Below are 5103 nucleotides of genomic sequence, written 5' to 3' on the forward strand. Positions count from 1 at the left end.
AATCTTCTCTTGGTTCGAAATACCACATTTACTACCTCGCTCATAATCATTTATCATATTGAAGTTTATCAACCAAAGTTTCTGATATGAAAGATCTTGTTGCTCCCGAATCAATCAATACTTTAGCTTTGACATTAGTGAGTAAAAGTGTACCTGCTATCACCTCAGAGTTCTGAACAACGTCCTTCATTTTTCAGATCGAATGTCCTTGCTATTACTTGCGGAGTTGTTGTAGGTGGTGGAGGTAATGCCAATACCCTCGGCTGGGCACACTTTTACTGGTACTTGCCACATTCATTAGAGCTTTGACTGGTCCGGTTGCCTTGCACTCCCCTAGCTATGTGTCCAGTCTTTCCACACTTGTAACATGTAACTCCTGGCTTCGGCATCTTGCACTCATTGCCAAATGTCCCTTCTGGTTACACCTATAGCATGTCATGCTCAGCTTATTACACACTCCGGGGTGCCTTCTTCCACAAGTGCTTGCACTTCCGGTCTTCTGGAACCTGTTTTCTCCAACTTGTCATTGGCTTGCCTGGTTGTTCCCCTTCGATTATTGCCTTTTGCCCAAATTTCCCTTCTTTGAAAATTTCCGCCCTTATGTAATCCAATCCTCTTTACATTCCGATCTTGTGAATTTCCGGCTTCAGACTTCTCTTCATAAAATGGAACCTTTATCTTCTTGTTATCCCTTTCCTTCCTTGACTGCATCCCATTATTCTCAATCAGAGCAGGCTTTCTGTACTACTCCCGCATAAGTATCAAGCTCAAACATAGCTACTCTATCTCTGATCCAAGGCTCCAATCCTTGTTGAAATCTCTTCGCTTTTTTCTCCTCAGTGCTGGTATACTTTGTCACAAACCTTGACAACTCAGTGAACTTCTTCTCATACTCCAGTACAGACATATTCCCTTGCTTCAACTTAAGAAATTTAAGCTCCATCTGATTCTGCATGTACTTAGGGTAATACTTTTCCAGAAATAATTTCTTAAATCTCTCCCAAGAAACCTGCTGAGTTGCTTCCATAGCTTTTACTGATTCCCACAAATAGATGACTTCGCCCTTGAGAAAGTAAGTAACATATGGCGTCTTCTGATCGTCTCCTAACTGTACCAACTCAAAAGCCCTTTCCATTTCCTTAATCCATGTGTTAGCTATTATTGGATCAGTGGTATCATGAAATGAAGGTGGATTCACATTCTGAAAAGCCTTGAAAGTGACAACTTGTCGAGGTGGTACTGGTGGTTCGGGTGGTTGGTGTGGTTCACGATTATCTTTGTTTTCAATTCGTTGTTGAAGAGTTAGTTGTTGTTGAGCTATAGCATTGGTTTGCTGTTGCAAAGTTTCCAGTAATCGAAGAATATTTGGATCTGTGGTAGATGTGGTTGTTGGGTTCTTCTTTTTGGGTGGCATGATCCTGAAATAAGAGTTATGTCAAAACATGTATGAATGATGAAATAATTCGAGGGTATCGCATGGCATTCTTATTTACATATGAGGTCAAGTTTCAAATTAAGCAGATATGGTGATGCATACAAAAGCGTAAAATAACAGTTGAGAGCAAATAGAAAGATAGTGCATAATAATTGAAATATAAAGGTCACAATACATCAGGATTAGGACAAGGTCTGATTCTTGGAATAAAGTGCTTATTTAAAGGAAACAACTGAGAATTCTACGAAGTCTGATAATACAACAACATGAAAGGTAAATAATGGAAAGAACTAAGGCTCTACTCCATCAGAACGGGGCTTGGTAGTCTTCTCCTCTCGAAGCGTCTTCACAATGCTCTGGAGCTCATCCGCTACCATCTAGATGATATACTGGCTGGTGCGGTCTCGGTGTGATGGCATCTCCTCAAGCTTAGTGTTGGCGTACTGAACCAAAGTCTCAAGTCTCGCAGTCATCTGCTCCTTAAGCTTCCCTTCATAGTTTCGGCTGTCTGGGTACACGTTCTTCAGTCGGTCTATCAGTCGGTCGTACTTGCCCTGAAGCATGTCAAACATGCGCCTCAACTCAGCATACACGGAGAAAGCAATAGTGTCGTCTGACCCAGAGGATGACGAGGAATGCGCCCTTTGCTGACAAACCAATAAGAGGAGTATTAATAATAAATTTACTTAACCTACTCTCTCGCATATTATCTATAGCCTATACATAAATCCTATAACCTATTTGGGCTGTCTAGGGACTCTAAACCGTAGCTCTGATACCAAAACCTGTCACACCCCCAACTTAATAAACAAAATAAATATAACTATTATAAAATTTAAAAGAAAGTAACATAACCGAATCCAAGATCTTACAGTTTAGGGTTTGGAACAGCCCAACACTACCATCTATTACAACTGATTTTAATATCGAATCCTCACGCAAAACTATCTCTTAGTCTACCTGAGCTCGGACATACGCATCGGCGTCACAGGTCTTACGTGCTGTCTGCTTGAATCTAACCATAGCTGCTAGCTGTAATATCAGGGTAAAGCAAGGAGTGAGCCAAATGCTCAACAAGTGCTAAACTATATGATACAAAACATAAATCGAGATATGTATAATAGAATGACATTGTGAAGATATAACTAATAATAACAAGAGATAAAACTTTGAGTGATGGCATCATTTGCTTGAATCAAAACATTTTTAAAATCATAACTTAATTAAACTCATTTTATGACGCTACGGATTACAGCCGGTGATCAGCCGTGAAGTAATCCCGAACCTCGCTGGGTTCTAAAATATTAATGGGATCCCTAGGCAACTTTTAAGCCTACAATATAAGTGTGGAAAGGACTCGCGTCTCAGTCCAGATTAACTATTCAAAGAAAACATTTATCCCCCTTTGGGACTGAAAATCCACATTTTAATCATTTCAAAAACTGATGCCGATTTATAATAAAATCTCTTAAGTAGTAAACATTTTTATCAAGGGATTATAGATCAACTTTGAAATACTGGAAATATGACACTAAATCTCAGGGCCATGATCCACTAGACTTTACTATATTAGGGTAATTGAGAGGTTTCCATAAACAAGAACTTTGACAAGGAAATTTAGCAAGGCTATTGGATAATATGAAAGAGTAACAAATTAGGCTTAAAGCAATGGTTTTCAACAAGGTACAAGTACTAGAACATCAAGAAGGTAAGCTTCATGAATACTAGGGGTGTTAAGGTATGAAGAAAATGATCTTTAGCTCAAGGTATATCAGGATTGTCGAACTTTAGGGTAAGAAAAAGGGTTATCAATCAATTATGAACAACTTTAAAGAATATCTGGCTTTTAGGTATCAAGGTAAAGTTTCTATTGGGGTTCAAGCATCAGGGTGAGATGTCAATATTTTAGGGATCAATAGCATGATAACCAAAAGGTTCAATCAAGTACTATATCAAATCTTTATTTTATTATGGCATTCCAATTACTATGATATACTAGCGTAATACAACTGTTGCAATATCAATATGTACTTGTGGGTTCATGGCATTTCTATAATAATACAAAGATAGATTTAAATATCACTTGGTTCAAGTATATCAAGATGACTGAGGATAATCTCATCAATATATATGAATTAATTATTACACATTTGCAGTGAATACGAAAGACAGGTTGAATCACTTGCCTTGAGAAAGGCTGGTCTGGTCTGGCTGGTAGGAGCAACTGGAAGCTTCACTCGACCTTTATGGCAAGTTTACCCTCGTCTCGAGATCCTACATAAATAATAATAATCCTCATTATAATGTATTCTCACCAACTTAACCTATTTACAACCCGAAATTAAACACCAATGGCACTTAGGCCTATATGCACTCAATTTATAATTACCTTATAAATACCATAGTCCACATAGCCACATGTACTCACATATCATATTTTAATATCAAATAATATCACACACATCATAATGCAACACTAGGCTTGGATGATCTCGACCCACAACTTAAGTCACTTGGTCGCTAAACTAGACAAAGTCTCCAAATTTTGGCTTCCTTACTCAATGTGCCTTTACTAAACTATCCAAAACCTATTGACCCTCACTTGGGCCTTTGATTCTAATGGATTTATACTATCTTGCAACCATAGCGGTCAACCTAGGTCTTACTCATAAGTGCTCTAAAACTATGTGTTAAGTGAAAGTGCTCACTGGAGTAAATTTCAGAATGACATCTATGGTTTCTTGAGTGTATTAGACACTCTTAGACTACAAGTTTACCTCCAAAACTTCAACACTAGACTCTTCTGACCATAAGGCATCTCCCAAACTTGATGTGGCTCAGGGGCCTAGCTTGGGCCTCCTTGGGCCTAAGCTTAAAGTCCATGGTTCCCATGTTTTTCTGGGCAGAAAACGCCCTGACTTGAATTAACTTGTGACACATGGTTCTAACTCAAATCCTATGAAATATGGTTGGAAAAACTCCTCTGATGCTCCCTCTAACTAAGGCCCAACAGGCCTAATGAGGGCCTACCCATGACATGGTCAAAACTTCCTATTTCTAATTACAATAAAACTGTCCCCTGCTGGACAGATTTTGTGATTCCACTTGTGCAACTAACCAAACGACTTGCAAACCTTCAACAAACACCTAAAACCTTTTATATACTCCTAATGATAGCTTCTGGTGGCTTGGGCCTCAAAGTGCACAACAATGACATGGTCAAAACTCGCTCTAAACCTCAGGGTACCAAACTGATTTTCTGCAGAAACTAATACTCTCCTTTCACCAAGGTTCTAACTTAACAAACCCAACCAACAACAACCAAAAACCCAACCCAAACCTTAACTAAGGTGTTCTACTGAACTAACTCCCTTACACTCAAAATAATCTTGGTGGAGATCATCCTTACCTAAGGTGTAACATAGCAAAACAAAGGAAATCATATTACATAACTTACAAGCCATTAAGTTTTTGAAAACGACAAGTTATATATTTTTTTATAAATATATATGAATTAATACCACATATCAAGGAGCACTAATCAAGATTAATAACTTATCCCTACTGAAATTAAGGCTTACTAACAAAATAAATCCAAATGATCAAAAACTTCCAAAATTCCTAGAGAAATCTACATGCATGCATGACTTCGAGTCTTATAAACCAAA

The sequence above is a fragment of the Apium graveolens genome, chromosome 11, assembly GCF_009905375.1.
Source record: "Apium graveolens cultivar Ventura chromosome 11, ASM990537v1, whole genome shotgun sequence".
Lineage (NCBI taxonomy): Eukaryota > Viridiplantae > Streptophyta > Magnoliopsida > Apiales > Apiaceae > Apium > Apium graveolens.